This window comes from Chinchilla lanigera, unplaced genomic scaffold (assembly GCF_000276665.1).
Source record: "Chinchilla lanigera isolate Chin_1 unplaced genomic scaffold, ChiLan1.0 scaffold00014, whole genome shotgun sequence".
Taxonomy (NCBI): Eukaryota; Metazoa; Chordata; class Mammalia; order Rodentia; family Chinchillidae; genus Chinchilla; species Chinchilla lanigera.
Genome location: NW_004955415.1, coordinates 28,980,087 through 28,991,503, shown reverse-complemented (window position 1 = coordinate 28,991,503; position 11,417 = coordinate 28,980,087).

Genomic DNA, 11,417 nt, shown 5'->3' with positions numbered 1-11,417 from the left:
GCGGGGCTGCGGGGGCGGGACCGTGGGGAGGGGCAGCGTGAGGAGGGGCCGTGGGGCGAGGCCGGCCTCTACGCAGGTTCGAGGCCGTCTCTGCGCCTGTGCTGTGTCTGGCTTTCCTCTTAACCTTAAGGACTCTCACAAGCCGCGTTAATTTTTTAAGGTGCGTTCTCTCTCTTCTTTCCCTCTTACCCCGTTTTTCGTCCCAGGATCCACTGAGTGCCAGGCACTATGATAAGCTTATTTTCTCGCCAGCGCTGACAACCTTAGAGCACTATCCGGCTTACGTCCTCCCTCCCCCCGCCAGGAGGTGCACGCACCCCTGAGGAGGTGTTTAATGTTTCAGTCTGGGTGAGCGAGTGGCGCCTACCAAGTCCTGAGAGGACCTCCGGGCGTCCTCCCTGGGTTCCTGCAGCTCTGCCTACTCCACGTGCAGGTAGCCCTCGAGGCCTAGGCCCTCACAGGGACAGAGGTGCTGTCATGGGATCAGAGTTGTGGCAGATGAGTTCATAGATGCAGGACGTGAGAGTCCCAGCGCAGAGCAGCATCAGTTTTTTCCCTCACTGTGGGGTGAGAAGTTGCCTGAAGAAAGGCCACCATGTTCTGTGCCCACACCCTGCGCTTCAGTCCTTTCACTTCTTCATGCCTTTTGGTTTCTTTTCTCAGCCATTCATTTCTCTCACTTTTATGTGCAAGGTGTGATTTAAACCAGTAAGCTGAGGATCATTAGCAGGAGGAATGGAACCATCGAGAATATAAAGTTATGATGTCACTTAGCCTTCCTTCACCTTACCAGGTCCCGAGCAAGGCCCCAAATGGAATCCCAAGTGTCATCTGCCTCAATGCTAAAAGTTACATATCGGGATCACAAACTGTAGGGAAATGGGTTCTCCACTCCTACTTTGGTCAACGCGCCTTCTTAAGAACCCAGAAGCCCAGGGTGGGCTCCTTCCCAAGTCCTTGCCCAGGCCCAATCCTGCGTCAGCAGGGCCTTGCTCACTGGCAGGGGTGTGTGTGCCCTCCCTGTTCCCCAGCCCACAAATCCTAGCTCTGCCCGAACACCCTGCACGCCCTCCTCAGCCTCCTCTCGGAGTCAGGATGGATGATGCCAATGATGGTCCCCTGCAGGAGTCACCCAGAAAGAGCTGTGTGAGGGCTTGGAAAGCAGCGTGGGCCCCTGTGCGTGTTCTAGGTTTTGTGTGTGTGTGTGTGTGTGTGTGTGAGAGAGAGAGAGAGAGAGAGAGAGAGAGAGAGAGAGAGAGAGAGAGAGAGCGAGAGAGCTCTCATGGGCAATGCCCTAACCTGGGCTTCCTTTCCTGATGAGGAGTGTCCAGAGAAAGGTCGGAATGTAATACCTAGAAAAGAAAATGCACTATATTTTTAGGATATTTTATTTTGCTCCACCTCTCCAGATTAGGTTTTTAAGGAAAAAAAAAAGATCCCCAGACAATTAATGTGACTATGTTCTAATGATTCTCTGTGAATAGCACAGACAAGCAGGTGAAGCAACCATTTAGCATCCCAATTTTTTATCAGTCCATTTTAGGAAAGCCTAAAGTTAAATAAAATTCAATAGTAAATAGATAATGTAAAACAATTAAAATTGCACTCAATAGTTGATTCATTAACGACATGAAAAATCTAGATGGAAGATCCTTTCATTAACAGCAACGCACAGCAAATGAATATTTCTGGAATATTTATTCTAGAATTATGCATTCTAAATGTTGACAGACAATAAATTCAGAATTCTTCACTCTGAGTAGTTAATTTTCTAGGGCAATCTCTTTTAATATTTTTCTTCAGTTCTATATCAGCAGAGCCAGTTTTTGTAAACAGCTCTACTTTTAGTCTACGTGGACTGTGGGCTATCAAGTCTGCCTGGATTATGGAGATTTTTGCAAGTTTCCAGAACGTCTTAGCTAGAAATAGGAGGGATTTTAGCTTCACCTCCTTATTTTACAGAGAAGGACAAAGACTCAGGGCAGGAAGAGAGTTGGTGAAGGTCACCCAACTAGTAATCTGTGTAACATTAATGATCCTAGTTCAGATTATGGGTTCCTAATAGTCCTATTAGGCAAATGGCAAGGAATACCACTGTCTCAGCCCAGAATTCATAGGGATCTTAGGATGAACATATAAAAACTTTTAAATGTAAACACTATGCAATTTATTTTATTTATTTTCACTACATCAGGTGTGTCTAATTCAACAACTCACAGATTGGATAGTGTATTAGTGTGTTAGGACTGCCATACAAAGTACCAGTACCTGGGTGACTTAAACAAGAGGATTTGTGTCTTGATTATGAAAGCTAGGCCAAGGTCAAGGCATCTGCAGAGTCCATTCCCTCGATGGGAGATGACAGAGAACATGGTGCTGCTCTTTGCTGCTGGTGGCTTGTATGTGGCTTTTGGTGTTCCTTCGTTGTAGGTAGACACATCACCCCAGCCTCTGCATTGCCATTCTATAGTGTTCTCCCTATGTGTGTCCCTGAATGTTCCCTTTTTATAAAGGTACCAGTTCTATTGGATTAAGACCCATCTTCTTCCTGTACAACCCTATTTTAGCTAATCATATACAATACCCCTACTTCCAAATAAGGTTGCATTACAAGATACTAGGAGTTAGGACTGCAAAGTGTATATGTTAGAGAGGACATAATCCAACTCACAGTAGATACAAATATTAGAAAATATCTAATTTGTAATCACTGTCTAGCGATATTAGCCACTGCATCCTGAGCTTAGGAAGTAGAGAGGAATCAAACCTAAGAGTAGATGGGGAGGCTATGTTTTATCATGTCTGTCTATGTAACCCCTTCCACTATCGAGTATTTATACTTGTATAAATACTTGTATACTTGTATACAACTACATCAAATTGTGTCTCCAAAAAATTCTCAGTGAGGATTTATATGCCTATCCAGATGGTAAGGGAGACTGCAAACCTGAAACAGGAAGATTAAGAGTCAATATCTGAGGAGAGAGGTGTAGATAAGGAAGGCAAGGACATCATGAAGAGCCATCTAGAATAGCTGTATCCAATAAGCTTTTTTGCAACAAGGGAAATGTTTCAATGTGTACTACACAATATGGTAGTCACCAGCTATATGTGGCTACTGAGCAAATGAATGTGGTGTTGCAACTGAGAAACTGAGTTTTTAATTACTTAACTTTAGTGATTCAAATTTAAATTTAAGAGGGTACATGGAGCTAGTAGCTATTGTGTTGAACAATGCAGATCTAAAGTGGGAAGATGGATAAGCACAGGAGTGGGAGATATACCAGGAGATGGAGACATAAGTCACCAGGAAGTGGAAAGGCAGAACTAGAAGGTGAGGCCCCATCCTCGGTGGAAGGTGATGGGGTCAAAGGAAAGTGTAATGATTCATTCTCTGTGTCTACTTGGCTAGGCATGGTGCCCTGTTGTTTGAAGAAACACCAGTCTGGAGGGTACTGTGGAGGTCTCTTCCAGTTAGGTCCCTCAGTTGACTGGCTGAGACCCACGCATGTCCTGGAAGGTGCTGTGGTCTGGATATGATGTGAATGTCCTGCCTAAGCATTCATGAGTTGGAGGCTTGGTCTTCCATAGGGGCTTGTAAGAGGCGGGGCTGATGAAGGTAACTGGGCCACTGGGAACACTGTCCTTAGGAGCAATTAGCATAGTTCTCATGGAGCCACTCAAGCTCCGAGCTTCATGGAGTCCCTTAAATTAAACATGATTCTTCACAATCTCATGAGCCATTTCCTAAACTGCCCTCCTGTGTGTGTGTGTATGTGTGTGTGTGTGTGTGTGTGTGTGTGTGTGTGTTTCTCTGGAAAGCCCTGACTAATACAGGAAGACATGAGGTTAGCAGGAGTATTTTCTTTAAAAGCATTTGTTGGGACTGGGGATTTAGCTCAGCGGCACAGCGCCTGCCTGGCAAGCGTGAGGTAGTGAGTTTGATTCCTGGTACCGGAAAAAAAACAAAAATAAATAAATAAATAAAAGCATTTCTTATAGCTATCAATGGGATGAGTTGGGTATAAATTCCAATAAATAAAATGAAAACATGATTTCCTCATTTCATTTCATAGCATGTAAAGCAGAAACTAGTACATGGGAAAAGCTGAGTTTTATGAAAGCTAAATAACAGTCAAAAAGAGAATAATAAAATAGTTTAATACCTCTTGCTAGAGACAGTACTTAAATGAGCCGAACTTACTCTGTCTCATGACTTTTGTGTTGTTTTATGAGACAGAGTCTCACTATGAAGTTCTGGTTAGCCTTGAACTCACTGAGTAGCCCAGGATCCCTTGAATTTGTGCTGATCCTCCTGCTTCAGCCTCCCAAATGCTGGGATTACAGGTGTGTGCCACCACACTGGGCTCTGTCTCACAGCTCTTGCATGCCTATGATTTCCACTGAAACCAGTGAATTTATGCTTGTAAAGGGTCTCCAGGATTATGTGTGTGGAGATGAAGAGGACTCCTTAGAGGTGATAGCTTCCAGGCAGCGAGTCCTGCATCATTTCATCCCTGTGGGACTGGACTGCAGCTCAGTATGCGAGCCAGGGACAGCTGGCAGCCCCTCGTGCCTGGGTGCATGAAAGGCAGGCTGTAGGTGCTGAATCACAAGTGCACAATCCTTCAGTGCCAAGGTTCCCCTCTAAAATCATGTGGTGGATTTCATAATTGTTTGCCACTTGGATGCACTTCTCATCAGGGTTCAACAAGTACTCCTAACTGCAAGTGACGGAAACAAAGGGCCACTCTAGGCCTTCTATTCCCACCCACTCACTGGCAGGTTGAAACTAAAGAATTTTGCATAATAAATGCCATTTAATTTGACAGCTTTGTGGTTTCTGCTTACAAGGTGACAAGGCAGCGGGTATGGAATGCTCTGCTCCTCATTGTCTATGATTATCCATGGGTCTTTGTAGAGACGTTGGTTTTATTCAGTCCTGGGCACCTCATTGGGGAAGCCACACTGAGCTTCCTCCCTCCTCCAGCAGGCACTTACTGTTGTGTCCTTGAGAGGCAGTTAAATACCACTGTGGAGAATTTTAACTCAGGGGCCTTGTCTATGTGGTATACTACTGCCTCCACTTATACACTATGTGACTTTGGGCTGATGACTTCCCCTTGCTGTATCTCCAGTCTTTCCTTACACAATGGTGCTGGTATGGGTGCCTTGCTCTCCGGGTTACTAAGAGGATCCAATGTAGTGAGTGGTGTGATGCTCCTGGAATCACACCTGCTGGAGTTATCACTTGATCAACACAAGCTAGTATTGCTTCTTCTGGGGGCAGGTAGGGTCTCTCTTTGGGAGAGAGTGAGTGGTCAGGGTGGCATTCCTGACTGCATTGTCCTACACCAGTCATTGGCCGAGCCTGTTTTTAGTGGCTGACTTCTGGGACTTCACATATACTTCTTCACTGTTATTCAGTGAAGCAATACATCATGCATGAATGTCTCCCAAGACTCTCAGAGCTCAGAGGCAGAACTTTTTGAAGGTGATGGGCTCATGGGGTGCTATATCAGCAGATTCACCCACAAATAAGTTCAGCAGCTGCTTATGCTGTTAGGAGGTAGAGCCTGGTTAGAGTCTGTTCACTAGGGTGTGGCCTGCAAGAGTGCAGTCCCCTCGCCACCTCCCTTCTTTCTTTGCTTCCTGGCTGCCATGATGTGAGCAGCTCTCCTCCGCCAGACCCCTCTACCATGCAGTTCCTGCCTTGGAACCAGTTGACCATGGATGGAATCCTCTAAAAACCAAAGTAACCCTCTCTTCTTTTACATTGTGGGTGTGTGGTATTGTGTCTTGGCACCAAGAAAGTGACTAAGACACATAACTTTTACATTGTATGAGGTGTCATAAATGATCTAGAGATGATTTAAAATATATAAGAAAAAAAATAAAATAAAATATATAAGAGCGGGGACTGGGAATTGAATATGTGCCTAGTCTACCCAAGACCCTGGGCTCCATCCCCTTCCCCAAAAAGTATATAGGAGGATTGCATTGCTTGTATGCAGATACTGTGCCCTTTTATATAAAGAATTTGAACATATGCAAATTTTGGTACCCATGGAGGATCTGGGAATCAATCCCTGTCAACACAGAGGGATGACGGGCTCCCTCTCTCCTTTCCTCCCTCCTGCACACACACACATGGGCACAGCAACTGGCTCTGTGATTGCAGGAGTGGCAAATATGAGGGACATTTGCTGGCAAGCTACAAACACAGGCCAGTGTGGATGTTACAATCTTCAGGCAGAATTTCTTCCCAGAAAACACGCTGTTGCTCTTAAGGCCTTCAGAGATACAAGGGATACTGTGTTTTACTTAAAGTCAACTGACTTTACATTTAGCTGTATAAGAGACTGTCACAGCAACACCTAAATTGGTGTGTGATTAAATACCGGATACTGTGTGGCTATCCTCAGATGGGTGGAATGGCAGCCTTCTGGAGGCTCATCTGGGCCAGGGATCCAAGATGACTCAGCCCAGACTGGAGGCTGAAGCTGGCTGTCTGCTGGGGACTTGGCAAGGGCAATTGCACTGCATACGTACCTGATCCCTCTCCAAGTGGCTTGGTGTGTGCTCTGGGACTGCTGGGTTCTGAAAGGGTGAGTTCTAAGAGACACTACTCTAAGAAACAGGAGAAGGAGACTGTGAGGCTGGGTAACCCTGCTCTGGAGCTGGTATCATGTCACAGCTACTGTGTTCCGGTGGTCAAAGAGATCATAGGGCCCACTTGAATTTAATGGGTGGAGAAATAGATACCTCCTCTGGATGGGAGTGTGGCAAAGCTACATTATAGAAGAACATGTGGGCTGGGAGGTATGGACAGGGCTGCTTTCCAGCCACATCCATGCACAATGGGATGCCACCAACTGCCAACACCCACAACTCTTTGCCTGAGGGGCTTCTTTGACCAGAGTCTGCTGACCTCCTATGGGGCAAGTCTGAGGCATGAGAAAGGAACACCTACCCTCCCTCCCTACAGTGCTCAGCGTTGGCTACAGCAGTTCCTTTGCCCTGCAGCCACTGTGTGCGCTGAGCCCCAAGTTCCTCCAGCAATCACAAGCTCCAGTTGCGTAAAATGGGTACTGGATTGTCTCAGAGTTCACTGTGCGCTGCTGCTTGCATCCTGCTTCTTTTCTCTACTCTCCCTCTGCTATCACTTCGTAAGATCACATCCTGAAAAAAGCTCCTTACACTCAAATCTTTGGCTTGGGGTCGGACTTTGGGGGAACACAACGCTAGTTACTGAGTGACCTGTCTAAGGTCACAGAACTAACACTAAGGGCTGAGTAGATCCCCGGTGTAGATCTACTGCTGACCTCCTATGGGGCTGAAGCTGGCTGTCTGCTGGGGACCTCCTATGGGGCTGAAGCTGGCTGTCTGCTGAGTAGATCCCCGGTGTAGATCTACTGCTGACCTCCTTTCCACAAGGCTGAGAGTATAGCTCAATGGCAAAGCACTTGTTTAGCATGTAGGAGGATCTAGGGTACAGCTCCAGCACCCCCAAGTCGGCAGTACTTTCCACACTTGATACATCTTGGCAGGTTCAGAAAATTATTGTGCAATAAGAGGAGGGCTGACAAAAAAGAACCAATCAAAAGTTCTTATGCCAGCCACCTAAATGGCAAGGTTTGGAAAGAGCACTGGACTAGGAGTCAAGAGACCTGGGTTGCTGCTTTGTGTGTGAGTTGTGAACCTGTGCCCCAGCCTTCCTGTGCCTCAGGGGACATTAACTTCTCATCCCTCATGCACTCTGCCAATCCAGCGAGAATCAGACCAGGTGGGGACTGAAAGAGTGTCACGAAGAAAAAAAAATGGGTTCAATCTTTGCTGGTTCCAAACTTTATGTGTAATATTTTTAAAGCTTCTCATACAGTCTTTAACTTCATTCTACTTTTCAATAGACAATGACCAAGGCACACTGGGTAACTCAGTTATGTTCAAAGTCTCTAGTTTGGAAACAAAGCATTTGGCCTGGTTATTTTTAGCTTGCAGTTGCCAATGATCCATTCTACCTAGAAAGAGCTCCTGGGATGGAAAGTCATTGCTCATTCCCTCAAAACAAAGGTCCCTGTCATTACAGACCAGATGTGGGCATGAACTGCCTGGATAAAGATAGTCAAGTTCTTTTTTTTTTCTCTCTCTCTCTTGGCTTATGAAAAAAAGCCACACCATATTACACCCCCCACTTTCTATAGGATTTATGAATTTCACCTAGCTCTATGTGTGTCTGTGTGTGTGTGTGTGTGTGTGTGTGTGTGTGTGTGTAGAGTTTTGATGCGTATCTCTTTGTGTGTTAGGGAGCAGGGTAAAAAAATGCAGACAACAGACTCATCCGAGAGAAAATATGAATAGTCTAGGACACATTTAATATTATTGACGATATTCTGTGATAAAACACAGCTGGGGGGGTCAGGATTCATGTGTTTATTTGCTTATTAAATTGATTACACAGTCAGGTAGGAAACTAAATGCAGTTTAGTGGTGAAGGATTTTGAATATGCCCTTGGCTGTTTGTTTTTATATTTTAAAAAGTGATTGGATCTAATATTTGTTCAAAAAACGTTGCTTATCAAAGTAGCCAAATTTGTAGCCCTTCCCTTCAGAAACTGGCCTTCTGGTTCATTCAGCCTCAGCTTATGCTGAGGTGGGAACAGGCTGAAAATGGGAGTGGGAGTTGCATCTCTCTCAAAGACTAATTCCACGCTTGTATTTTTAAAGACGTTGGTTGGCACATTCCTTCTCTTTGTGTATGGATCTGCTGGAGTGCAGGAGCCTGCTGCACCCCTAGGAAACCGTGAGCACTTGTGAGAACTTAATTTTAATTGGCTTAATCACTTTAAAAGACCGGCCTAATAGAAATAGGGAGGGGAGCCCTAGAAAGTACTACCAGCTTTTAACGACTTTAGAGTGAAACATATGGATTATTTTAGAAACAAAGACCCTAAACCAGGCATTTAATTGAACAATCTCTTTATTTTTCTTTCTTCCCATTTGTATTATGCTTAAAACAAGAGAGCCCCATTTGAGTTAGGGAAATGTTATCCTTCGAAATAACTCCAGGAATCCAGCTGCACCAAGTGCTTCAACTTCACACCCTCCACCCTAAGTAATGAAGACTCAGATTCCTATCAAATTCGCCCTCCTGAAAAATTGTAAATTAAGATGCTGTTGATTGTATGTGGCCGGCTGTTTTAATCATAATTACCACGCTCCAAATCCAATCATCAAGGAAAGGGAGCCGAGCGGATGCGTTGGGTTTTTGGCGCGCGCTGGACTGAACTCTGCAGTCCAGCCTGCGCTTTTCAGATGCTTTTGCAGGCAACAGGCGATGCGCGTCTCTCAGGAATAGTTAGGGAGCCCCATCCCCCAGACCAGACGCACCGAGCCCCGCAGACGGCACTCGGCTGTCCAAACGCGCAGCGGTGCGTTCAGTTCCAGTAACTCGCGTGATGATTAATGAGGGGCTTGATAATTTAATATCGCATGTGATTAAATTATAAGGCGTGGGGGAGGGGAGCTCTGCGCCCGGGCTGCCCGGGTGGATGCCGCCGACCGGCAGGTCTGGCTGCGCGCCGAGCCGGCTCGCTCTGCACCGCGCCTGGCGAGGGTCGCGCCGCAGTCTGCGCCTTCCCGAGGTCAGTGGGGTTGGAAAGGGCTGGGGACCGTGACTCGCCAGGGGATGGGAGGCGTGGGCATTGCATCGCTGAGGTTTGAGCCGCTGGAAGGGTGAGCCAAGGAGCAAGACAATAGCTCCAGGCAGGGGAAGCGGTTTGGAGAGTTTCTGGCACCCCGAGACCCTGGGAAGAGGGGGCGCCGGACCTGGGCCCCGCCTTTCGCCCACCTTGACACGGAGTGGGTTTTCCTGGGGACCGGATCAAGCTGGGGCACGCGGTGAGCCCCTGAACGCCCCTCTCTTCCCCCAGTGGGGCTCACTCGGCCGGGAGTCAGGCACGTCGGGCATGGCGAAGGAGGCGATGAGTGTTTAATGCCGCAGTGGAGGCTGTGGTTGCGGGAGGAGGAGATATCCCAACAAAACTCGGGGTACAGAGTCTGGGGTCTCCAGCTTGACTCCACGGGACCTTGAGGTTCTCCAAGGGGTAGTGACTCTTTCCTCCTTAGATGGTGGAGGACAGCCGGGCGTGGCCACCTCTTCTCCAGGAGAAGAGAAGGGGCTCTTTTCCCACATGGTCCTGCCACCCGTGGCGTGAAGATCATCCCAGAGAGGTAGGTGGTGGCTTCTGCCGATGCTAAGCCCCAGGTCTAAGCACGGAGATGGCTTCCGAGGGAGACCTGGGAGCCACTGGCAGTACACAGAGCGGGTCACCTCTTATTTCGTGATGTCATTGTAGGGCTTAACAGCCTGGTAGGTGGGCCCCCCGGGCTCAAGGCCGTCTCCATGACCCTAAGAAACTGCACTCAGCGGTGTGTTCAGACCCAGAGCTGGAGGGTGAACCTTGAAGCATCAAGACCAGGCCGTGCCCTGGTTGGATTTTCAGCCAGGAAATGGCATCCGGGAGGGGACGCCGCAGGCTGAAACCACACCGCACGCTCGCCTGCAGCCAAGGCCAGGGAAGGGGCCAAGACCGCTGTCACCCGTGCGGTGACCGAACCTCCGTGCAAAAAGGGAGGGAGCCTTCCTAGGGCCAACTCCTTGTGTATGCAGAAATGACCTTTTCTTCCTGTTTCTTGGGCGACTTGGAAGTGCTGTACCACCAAGAAAGAGGGACATATCAGGAGCAGTCAAATGGGCTTATAAATGGAGGTCACTGTGCCGGACTCCTAGGCCTAGGTATTTGTGTGTATCTATGTAAGTTTAGATATGTATGTGCTTATACACATAGACAGATATTATAAACTCTCAAAATACTTAGAGAATGAAAATGAGCCTACCTAGCTAGAACAGAAACAAGCCACCCATTGGTTCCAAGACTCAACCTCAGGCAACCCTGGCCAAGTGTAGCTTAGACCTGGGACGCTTGGGCTCTAAGGAGGCCACTGTCCTCAATATGAGTTAGTCCTACAGTAATTGCAGAGGGTTTAGGGGGCGAGGCCACCTCTACAGCCAAAAGTAGAGAACAGATGGGCCTGGGTCCTACCTGTGCACGCCCCGCGCCACCCTGGTGCTGGCTTGCCAGAGGGCCAGCGTGCAGGGCCCTGCATGCCAGTGCCGCCCTTTGTTAAAGTCCTTTCTTACAGTTCCTCCCAACCGGTGCTTGTCTTAGACACAAGCTGACCCCCAGATTTGGTTCTACATAAAAAGTGGCCAAACCCACAATGGACAATTCAAAAGTCTAGGGCCAACCTTGTGGTCACCAAAGATCTCTCTCTCTCTCTCTCTCTCTCTCTCTCTCTCACACACACACACACACACACACACACACTATGGCTTAAACAACGTGAGCCTCATG